This window comes from Macaca fascicularis, chromosome 10, assembly GCF_037993035.2.
Source record: "Macaca fascicularis isolate 582-1 chromosome 10, T2T-MFA8v1.1".
NCBI classification, from domain to species: domain Eukaryota; kingdom Metazoa; phylum Chordata; class Mammalia; order Primates; family Cercopithecidae; genus Macaca; species Macaca fascicularis.
Genome location: NC_088384.1, coordinates 10,878,198 through 10,890,054, shown reverse-complemented (window position 1 = coordinate 10,890,054; position 11,857 = coordinate 10,878,198).

Below are 11,857 nucleotides of genomic sequence, written 5' to 3'. Positions count from 1 at the left end.
AACAGGAAACATTTGCCATCTATTGCCTCTAAGGGCAACCATCTGTGAGATTTCAGCTCTATAGTAAGAACCTTAGTCTCCACAACCCGCCCCTTATCTTAACCCAGACACTCCTTTCTACTGATTACAGATTGTGTTTTGTTTTGTTTTGAGACAGAGTGTCACTGTCACCCAGGCTGAAGTGCAGTGGCAGGATCTCAGATCACTGCAACCTCTGCCTCCCAGGTTCAAGCAATTCTCCTGCCTCAGCCTCCCAAGTAGCAGGGATTACAGGCGTGCACTACAACCCCCGGCTAATTTTTTTTTTCTTTCTTTTTTTTTTTAGCAGAGACAGGGTTTCACCATGTTGGCCGGCTAGTCTTAAACTCCTGACCTCAGGTGATCCACCCTCTTCGGCCCCCAAAGTGCTGGGATTACAGGTGTGAGCCACTGTGCCCGGCCTATTCTAAGTCTTAAGATAATAACCTAACTCTTTCAACAAATTGCCAGTCAGAAACTCTTTGAATCCACCTAGAACCTGTAAGCTCCCCTGCCCAACCTTTCCAGGCTGAACCAATGTATAGCTGATATGTATTGACTGATGTCTTATGTCTCCCTAAAACATATAAAATCAAGCTGTAACCCAACCACCTTGGGCACATGTTCTTAGGACCTCTTAAGACCGTGCCTTGGAGGCTGGACGCGGTGGCTCGCGCATGTAATCCTGGCTAACATGGCAAAACTCCGTCTCTGCAAAAAAAAAAAAAAAAAAAATTAGCCAGGCATGGTGGCGGGTGCCTGTAATCCTGGTTACGGGAGGCTGAGGCAGAAAAATTGCTTGAACCTAGGAGGCAGAGTTTGCAGTGAGCTGAGATCCGGCCACTGCACTCCAGCCTGGGCGACAGAGCGAGACTCCGTCTCAAAAAAAAAAAAAAAAAAATTCTCTCTAGTTTCTGTTCTTTATAGCTCTTAGGTATGTCTAAAAATCACTTTACTGATTTATATGCTTCTTGTCTGTCTCTTTCCATTCTAATGCAAATCCCATAAAACAAGAATCTTGTCTGTCTCATTTGCATTATATCCCTATTGCTTAGCAAAGTGGCTGGCACATGGCAGATCTTCAAAAATTATTCATTGACATCTTTTTAATTTTTGTTTTTAAGGAACAGGGTCTTGCTCTGTCACCCAGGCCAGACTGCAGTGGCATGATCATAGCTCACTGCAGCCTCAAACTCCTGTGTTCAAGTGATCTTCCCACCTCAGCCTCCAGAGTGGCTCGGACTGCTGGAACATGCCATCATGCCTGGCTATTTTTCTTTTTAATTTGTTGTAGAGATGGAGTCTTGCCATGTTACCCGGGCTAGCATAGCTAGCACTTTTTTTTTTTTTTCTTTTTTATGAGACAGAGTCTCACTGTCTCCCAGGCTGGAGTGCAGTAGTGTGATCTTGGCTCACTGAAACCTCCACCTCCCGGGTTCAAGCGATTCTCATGCGTCAGCCTCCCAAGTAGCTGGGATTACAGGTGTGTGTCACCACGTCTGTCTATTTTTGTATTTTTAGTAGAGATGGGGTTTTGTCATGTTGGCCAGGCTGGTCTTAAACTCCTAGCCTCATGTGATTCACCCAATTTGGCCTCCCAAAGTGCTGGGATTACAGACGTGAGCCACTGAGGCTAGCGTTCTTGTTTTATTACACAGTACATTTTCTGCTCACAAGCTCCTGGGATCATGCATGTATTTCTCAGCTTCCTTCTGCCTAGACATGCCCATACTTTATTCAATTCAGACTAAGGTAGGAGTGCATCAACCATATGGTATTTAATATGGTGAAATTTCTAAGGCACTAAATCTTAGGGAAGCCATGTCTGACTTAGCACTATAGCCTATCCCCCTCAATATAAACTCAATAAACAAATATGTACAGAATATTCATAGTAATGCCTGGGACTTAGCCATAGTAATGAGGGTTCAGAGCTCTGAATCTGCTAGATTGAGAGGGTAGGTAAGTAAACAAATAAATACAATTTAATGCTGACGGCGCTTGACAGAGCTCCACCCAGAGTATCATGTTCCAAAAACTAACAAAGACATACATACCTCCCGGCCTAGTCAATATAGTGTAAGACCCCGCCTGCAAAAAAAAAAAAAAAAAAAAAAAATTAGCTGGGCAGGGTGGCACTTGCCTGTGGTACGAGCCCCTTGGGAGGCTGAGGTGAGTGGATCGCTCGTGTGGTTGAGGCTGCAGTGAGCTTTAATCACGCCACTGCCCTCCAGCCTGGGTGACAGAGCAAGACTCTGTCTCAAAAAAATCAAATCAAATGAAATCAAATCAAAAGCATTCCAGATACCTTTGTTTTAGGGACATCCTTACCCAAACTTGAAATTCAAATGATGGGCCTACTCATTTTAACGTGGGTGTTACTGCATAAATCATACCTCAAGGAAAGATGCAGGAACTCAGCCTTGAAAGATATTCTTTTTTTTTTTTTTTTGAGATGGTGTCTTGCTCTGTCGCCCAGGCTGGAGCGCAGTGGCACGATTTCAACTCACTGCAACCTCTGCCTCCTGAGTTCAAGCAATTCTCCTGCCTCAGCCTTCTGAGTAGCTGGGACTACAGGCGCCCGCCACCACACCCAGCCAATTTTTGTATTTTTAGTAGAGATGGCGTTTTACCATGTTGGCCAGATTGCTCTTAAACTCCTGACCTCCAGTGATCCGCCCACCTTGGCCTCCCAAAGTGCTGGGATTACAGGTGTGAGCCACTGTGCTTGGTGGAAAGAGATTCTTAGTAAAGGTCAACCAAATACTAAAAAAGAATCCAATTTATTTTTTTCATTGACTGTAGGCTGAATCTACCTTTGATCTTTGGAGAAAAGAGAAATAGTACTGGTACACTTCTGAACTTATTTGCTAAGTTGCTTGTTAAGCTAAATAATCACAACCATCAAGTGGCTATGTTTTTAACCTGCAGTCCTTTGGCATGTGATATGTATTGAGAGTAACAGGCTTACCTCTTCTAGGAAGACGGAATGCTGTTGTGGAAAGACGGATGGCATTTGAAGTTAGAAGACCTGTTTGGTCCTGCGCTGTCACTTACCGGCTGTGTGACTATGAACGAGTCATTTAACAATTTGGAACCTGTCTCTGCACCTATAAAATGGAGATATCATCTGCCCACTGCATCTCAGAGGTCTGGAGTACCAAATAAGAGGGTGGATGGCCGGGCGCGGTGGCTCAAGCCTGTAATCCCAGCACTTTGGGAGGCCGAGACGGGCGGATCACGAGGTCAGGAGATCGAGACCATCCTGGCGAACACGGTGAAACCCCGTCTCTACTAAAGAAATACAAAAAACTAGCCGGGCGAGGTGGCGGGCGCCTGTAGTCCCAGCTACTCTGGAGGCTGAGGCCGGAGAATGGCGTGAACCCGGGAGGCGGAGCTTGCAGTGAGCTGAGATCCGGCCATTGCACTCCAGCCTGGGCTACAGAGCGAGACTCCGTCTCAAAAAAAAAAAAAAAAGAGGGTGGATGCCAGATTGTTTTATCAGCTACAAAGAAATATACAAAGATTAATAATCAGTGTTTGTATCTGTATGCTGCAGCTTTAGCAAGTGACTGGCACAAAGGTACTCATAAGTGTTTGTAAAATAAATGAATATCTCAAACGCTCCTGGAATATAGACCAATGAGAGCTCTAGTCAGCTATAACCAGGAAGCCTCAATAATTACAACATTTATTTCAGATGATGTGGGCCAAGTGTGGTGGCTCATGCCTGTAATCCCAGCACTTTGGGAGGCCAAGGCAGGTGGATCACTTGAGGTCAAGTGTTCGAGACCAGTCTGACCAACATGGTGAAACCCCCTCCGTCTCTACTAAAAAAAATACAAAATTAGGCCGGGCGCGGTGGCTCAAGCCTGTAACCCAAGCACTTTGGGAGGCCGAGGCGGGCGGATCACAAGGTCAGGAGATCGAGACCACAGTGAAACCCCGTCTCTACTAAAAATACAAAAAATTAGCCGGGCGTGGTGGCGGGCGCCTGTAGTCCCAGCTACTCAGGAGGCTGAGGCAGGAGAATGGCGGGAACCCGGGAGGCGGAGCTTGCAGTGAGCCGAGATCGCGCCACTGCACTCCAGCCTGGGCAACAGCGTGAGACTCTGTCTCAAAAAAAAAAAAAAAAACAAAATTAGCTGGGCGTGGTGGTGCACGTCTGTAATCCCAGCTACTTGGGAGGCTGAGGCACGAGAATTGCTTGAACCTGTGAGGCAGAGGATGCAGTAATCTGAGATGGCGTCATTGCACTCCAGCCTGGGCAACAAGAGCAAAACTCTGTTTCAAATAATAATAATAATAATAATAAAGATGATGTGGAAAGATTTTTTACCTGTTTACATTAACAGCACTTGTTTAGTGAGGATTTGATTTTTAAATTCATGGGTTGTCAAAATGCTTTTTACCTCCTGCTCTGACTTTTAATCATTTTTCTGCCTGTTGGCACTTCCACCAATGGTGAACAGGAACAAGGGAGTTAACAAACTGTGGATCATTCTATTTTGCATGTTTCTTTTTTTTTTTTTTTTTGAGGCAGGATCTCACTTTGCTGCCCAGGCTGGATTGCAGAGGTGTGCTCTCAGCTCACTGCAGCCTTGGCCTCTGGGGCTCGAGCAATCCTCCTGCCTCAGCCCCCCAACTAGCTGAGACCACAGGCACACAGCACCATGCCCGGCTAATTTTTGTATTTTTTGTAGAGGCAGGGTCTTGCCATGTTGCCTAGGCTTGTCTTGAACTCTTGAGCTTAAGTGATCTCTCTGCCTTGGTCTCCCAAATTGCTGGGATCACAGGCGTGAGCCAGTGTGCCCAGCCGCCTAATTTTGCAAGTTTCTGTTAACTCCAATAAAGGCCATAAAGAGGTGGATGCTACTGGTCAAAAACTGTAACTTTTGTGTCTCACACTTCGATACCTGTTGATATGGAGAAGTACTGGCTTCATTCTCTGGCCAAAAAAGGTGATAAATGATAGATGACAAATTAAAAGTTTGGACATATGCTTGGGGAAAGAAAAAAGTAAAAGAATATAATTTCAACAAAGTACTACCAACTCCACTCTTCACTTTAATACATATAAAAAGGTGCTTCAGGGTACTGTTCCACTAAGTTCAAGTCACAGCTCCTATTCAGATTGTTTATCAGATCTAAAAATGCTTCCTTTTTTTTTTTTTTTTTTTTTGAGACAGAGTCTTGTTCTGTTGCCCAGGCTAGAGTGCAGTGGTGTGATCTTGGCTCACTGCAACCTCCGCCTCCCAGGTTCAAGCGATTCTCCTGCCTCAGCTTCCTGAGTAGCTGGGATTACAGGCGCACACCCCAACGCCTGGCTAATTTTTGTATTTTTAGTAGAGATGGGGTTTCACCATGTTGGTCAGGCTGGTCTCGAACTCCCGACCTCGTGATCCGCCTGCCTCGGCCTCCCAAAGTGCTGGGATTACAGGTGTGAGCCACAGCACCCGGCCTAAAAATGCTTCTTTTTCTGGTTGAATTGGGAACAAATTTCACTAGACATCACTGACAGCAGTGATTTATAATGATTTATAAGAAGAAGCTGACTGCAATGCCCTCTGGTGGTTTAAAGCTTTCTTCGTATCTATAACTGCAAAGTTAAAAAAAAATGCAGCCATTTTCTATCAAACGGGAGTTTGTTTATAAATTAAAACATCAACAAAGATAAGCCATAAAACTTCCTTTTGATTTCCATGACTATCATAATAATCATAAAGCACTTCTACAGATGCACTTTGCAGAACATAACTCCACGGTTCAAGGAATTAATAAAATAATTTAGCCTGTAATCCCAGCCTCTTAGGAGACTGAGGCAAGGAGGGTCACTTGAGCCCAGGAGTTTGAGGCTGCAGTGAGCTATGACCACGCCACTGTACTCAGTCCGGGGAAATAAAGCAAGATTCAGTCTCTTAAAAAACAAAGAGATTTATAGAAAGTCCCTGCCCTATGACCTTGCCATCTAACAAAGACACGTAAACTAGGAGGCCATGCAGACATGAAACCAAATCCCAAAGGACAGAACTGCTTTTTAAATTTAATAACATGATATCATGGTAGGCAAACCTTTTGGTTCAGTAACTGAATTCCTGGAAATTTTTCTTAAAGAAATAATCAGAGGCCGGGCACGGTGGCTCAAGCCTGTAATCCCAGCACTTTGGGAGGCCGAGACGGGCGGATCACAAGGTCAGGAGATCGAGACCATCCTGGTGAACCCGGTGAAACCCCGTCTCTACTAAAAAATACAAAAAACTAGCCGGGCGAGGTGGCGGGCGCCTGTAGTCCCAGCTACTCGGGAGGCTGAGGCAGGAGAATGGCGTGAACCCGGGAGGCGGAGCTTGCAGTGAGCTGAGATGGCGCCACTGCACTCCAGCCTGGGGGACAGAGCGAGACTCCGTCTCAAAAAAAAAAAAAAAAAAAAAAAAAGAAATAATCAGAAAAATGTAAAGAGATACATATTTTAAGGATTTTTATCGCCACTTCATTTATAACAGCAAAAATTGAAAATAACCTAGAAGTCCATCAATGGGAGTCTAACTAATTATATATATTCATATAATGCAATTCTATGCAGCAACTATATAATAAAATTAGCACGTATTTATTAACATTATATTTGAGATGAAAAGGTTACAGAATTAGGCATAGTTTCATCCTTTTTTTTTTTTTTTTTGAGATGGAGTCCTGCTCTGTCGCCCAGGCTGGAGTGCAATGTGCGATCTTGGCTCACTGCAAGCTCCGCCTCCCGTGTTCACACCATTCTTCTGCCTCAGCCTCCCGAGTTGTTGGTTCGGACTACAGGCACCCGCCAACACGCCCAGCTAATTTTTTTGTATTTTTAGTAGAGACGGGCTTTCACCGTGTTAGCCAGGATGGTCTCTATCTCCTGACCTCATGATCCGCCTGCCTTGGCCTCCCAAAGTGCTGGGATTACAGGCATGAGCCACCACACCCGGCCCATCCTGCTTTTTAAAAAAACCCTTATCTATAAATATACTTGTGTATGTATACATTTAAACAAGTGTGAAAATAGATATACCGAAATATTAGCGAAATGTATAGAAATATATATCTCCTCATTCTCTTTCTTCTTTTCTGTATTTTCTGAAAAATTTTATAATGACTATGTATTACTTTGGTAAGGAAAGAAAATGTCTAAAGCTAAACAAAAATTTTAACCAAAATATAAAATACATCAACCTGGGAAATACAGTGAGACTGTTTCTACAAAAAAATTCTAAAAAATTAGCCAGGTATGGTACAGTCCTAGCTACTCAGGAGGTTGAGGCAAGAGGATTGCTTAAGCCCAGAAAGTCACAGCTGCAGTGAGCTCTGCCGATGCCATTGAACTCCAGCCTGGGTGACAGAGTGAGATCCCGTCTCTAAAAAAATAAATAAATAAAATAAATACAGATAGCCCCAAGTAGGACAAGACACTATAAGATTCTTGGGTAGAAAGAACATCAGGACGTTTGAATTCCTGTTTTAGACTCCCAGTCCTTTGCTATATGACCTGAGCCAGACCTGTGTCTCCATTTTCCATCTATACGGTATGAAGTAACTAAAATAAATGTCACACTAGAGAGAATAAAATGAGAATGAGTATATTAGAAGAAAAATCTATATACACCTATAAACTGGTTGCAAATTAAGAAAAGAAACAGGATTTTCTCAATTTAAAAAATTAAAAATATAAATATGTTATATATATTTACTAACTATAACATATATGTAAATATATTTAATATGTGTAACATATTAAATATGTATAAAATATATATCTAAAAACATTGAAGACTTAAGGTAAAGGATAATTTCTATATTATCCTTATATATATTACATATATGTATTTAATACATTTATATGTAAATGTGTGTCTAATTTATATATACATATTATATATATTTTTTGAGGCAGTATCTTGCTTTGTCACCCAGGCTGGAGGGTGGTGACATGATCATGGTTCATTGCAGCTTCAACCTTCTGGCTCCTGGGCTCAAGCAATCCTTCCATCTCAGCCTTCCGAGTAACTGGAATTGCAGGTGCGCACCACCATGCCCAGCTAATTTTTTCTTTTTCCTTTTTTTTTTGAGACGGAGTCTCGCTCGTCGGTCGCCCAGGTTGGAGTGCGGTGGCGCGATCTCGGCTCACTGCAAGCTCCGCCTCCCGGGTTCAGGCGATTCTCCTGCCTCAGCCTCCCGAGTAGCTGGGACTATAGGCACCCGCCGCCACGCCCGGCTAATTTTCTATATTTTTAGTGGAGACAGGGTTTCACCGTGTTAACCAGGATGGTCTGGATCTCCTGACCTCGTGATCCGCCCACCTCGGCCTCCCAAAGTGCTGGGATTACAGGCGTGAGCCACCGTGCCCGGCCATTTTTTCTATTTTTTGTAGAGATGAGGTCTTGCTATGTTGCCTAGGCTGGTCAAACTCCTGGGCTCAGGCGATCCTTCTGCCTCAGCCCCCTAGATTGCTGGGACCATAGGCATGAGCCACTGTACCCAATCTTTTATAATTTTTAATACACTAACAAATGCAAAATAAAGAAATCAAATAAAAACTCAACTAGTTTCTTTTCTCTTTTTTTTTTTTTTTTTTGAGATAGAGTCTCACTCTGTCACCCAGGCTGGAGTGCAATGGCATGATCTCGGCTCATTGCAGCCTCCACCTCTTGGGTTCAAGCAATATTCTCCCGCCTCAGCTTTCCAAGTAGCAGGCAAAAACAACAAAAAACAGACAAGTTGGACTTCATGAAAATTTTAAAATGCATGCATCAAAAGACACTATCAACAGAGTAAAAAGGCAACAGAATGGTAGAAAATATTTGCAAATCATATATCTGATAAGAGATTAATATCCAGAATATATACAGAATTCCTAAAACTCAACAACAAAAAAACACTTGATTCAAAAACAGGCAAGTAACTTTTTTTTTTCTTTTTTTAAATTCTGAGTTGGCTCACTAGGGAGTAGGCAAGTGACTTGGATAGACATTTCTCCAAAGAAGATATACAAATGGCCAATAAGCACATGAAGAGATACTCATTATCACTAATCATTAGGGAAATGCAAATCAAAACTACAATGAGATACCACCGCACACCCCATTACGATGGCTACTATCAAAAAAGCAGAAAATAGTAAGTGTTGATGAGGATGTGGAGAAAGTGGAACACTTGTACACTGTTGGTGGGAGTGTAAAATGGTGCAGCTCCCGTGAAACAGTATGGTGATTCCTCAAAAAATTAAAAATAGTGCCAGGTGCAGTGGCTCATGCCTGTACTCCCAGCATTTTGGGAGGCTGAGGCGGGTGGATCACCTGAGGTCAGGAGTTCGAGACCAGCCTGGCCAACATGGTGAAACCTTGTCTCTACTAAAAATAGAAAAATTAGGCCGGGCGTGGTGGCTCAAGCCTGTAATCCCAGCACTTTGGGAGGCCGAGACAGGCGGATCACGAGGTCAGGAGATCGAGACCATCCTGGCTAACACGGTGAAACCCTCTCTCTACTAAAAAAAATACAAAAAACTAGCCGGGTGAGGTGGCGGGCGCCTGTAGTCCCAGCTACTCGGGAGGCTGAGGCAGGAGAATGGCATAAACCCGGGAGGCGGAGCTTGCAGTGAGCTGAGATCCGGCTACTGCACTCCAGCCTGGGCGACAGAGTGAGGCTCCATCTCAAAAAAATAAAATAAAATAAAATAAAAAAATCAGCCAGATGTGGTGGCAGGTACCTGTAATCCCAGCTACTTGGGAGGCTGAGGCAGGAGAATTGCTTGAACCCAGGAGGTGGAGGTTGCCGTGAGCTGAGATTGCGCCATTGCACTCCAGCCTAGGTGACAGAGCAAGACTCTGTCTCAGAAAAAAAAAAATTAAAGATAGAATTACCATACAATCCAGCAATTTTACTTCTGGGTATGTGTCCGAAAGAATTAAAAGCAAGGTTTCAAAGAGATATTTGTATATCCATGTGCATAGCAGCATTATTCACAATAGCTAAAATGTGGAAGCAACCGAAATGTCCCTAGAGAAGCAAAATGTGGTATACATACAGTGGAATATTATTCAACCTCAAAAAGGAAGGCAATGCTGACCTATGCTACAACACAGGTGAACCTTGAGAACATTATGCTGAGTGAAATAAGCCAGTCACAGTAAGACAAATACTGTAGGATTCCACTTAGATGAGGTACTTACAGTAGTCAAAAATCATAGAGACTTCAAGAAACTAGAATGGTGGCTGCCAGGGGACAGGGGAAGGTGGGGAGTGGAGAGTTAGTGTTTAATGGGCATAGAGTTTCAGTTTTACAAGATGAAGAGTTCTAGGATGAATGGTGCTGTTGGTTGAACAATATTATGAATATATTATATACTACTGAACTCTATACTTAAAAATGGTTAAGATGGGGCTGGGTGCGGTGGCTCACGCCTGTAATTCCAGCACTTTGGGAGGCCGAGGCGGGTGGATCACCTGTGGTTGGGAGTTCGAGACCAGCCTGACCAACATGGAGAAACCCCATCTCTACTAAAAATACAAAATTAGCCGGGCGTGGTGGCGCAGGCCTGTAATCCCAGTTACTGGGGAGGCTGAGGCAGGAGAATCACTTGAACCCAGGAGGCGGAGGTTGCGATGAGCCGAGATTGTGCCATTGTACTCCAGCCTGGGCAACAACAGTGAAACTCTGGCTCAAAAAAAAAAAAAAAAAAAAAAAATTGGTTAAGATGGTATGCCATGTGTATTTTACCACACACACACCCAGACACACACACAAATTAGGAGCAGAAAAAAAAAAACCTCATCTAATCTCTGTACTAGTTTCCAAGTAAACATTTCTGTATTAATCAAGATAAATCCAATTCCAGACCTTGATAGTAAGCCTAAACTGTTCTTCCTGGTCAATCTTCATAAAGGTAAAACGGAACAATTAATGCTATGTCTCATTATTATTTTTTTTTTTGAGGCAGGGTCTCACTCTGTCGCCTAGTCCTATGTCTAATTTTTAAAGTACATTTAAAATTAGATTTTGGGCCAGGCATGGTGGCTCATGTCTACTCCCAGCACTTTGGGAGGCCAAGGCGGGAGGATTGCTTGAGTCCAGGTGAGACCAGCCTGGGCAACATAGTAAGACCTCTACATAGTAAGACCTCAACATAGTAATATCTCTACAAAAATAAATGAAATCAAGTTAGATTTAATTATTATTATTTTTTTGAGACAGAGTCACCCAGCATGATCTCACTGCAGCCTCCACCTCCTGGGTTCAAGTGATTCTCCTGCCTCAGCCTCCGAATAGCTGGGATTACAGGTGCCTGCCACCAAATCTACCTAGCTTTTGCATTTTCAGTAGAGATGGGGTTTCTCCTTGTTGGCCAGGCTAATCTCAAACTGCTGGCCTAAAGTGATCCCCCGGCCTTGTCCTCCAAAAGTGCTGGGATTACAGGCATGAGCCACCGGGCCCCCTTTTTTTTTTTTTTTTTTTTTTGAGATGGGGTCTTGTTCTGTCGCCCAGGCTGGAGTGCAGTGGTGCGACCACGGCTCATTGCAACCTCTGCCTCCTGGGTTCAGATGTTCCTCCCACCTCAGCCTCGTAAGTAGTTGGGACTACAGGCGTGCACTACCATGCCTGGCTAATTTTTGTATTTTTTGTAGAGGAAGAGTTTTGCCATGTTGGCCAGGCTGGTCTCAAATTCCTGGGCTCATGTGATCCACCAGCCTTGGCATCCCAAAGTGCTGGGGTTAAAGGCAAGAGCCGTAACACCTGACCTAGATTCTAAATTCTTAGAGTACAAGCACCTCATCTTCCTTCCCAAGTCTACATGTAGACATAACTGCTAAG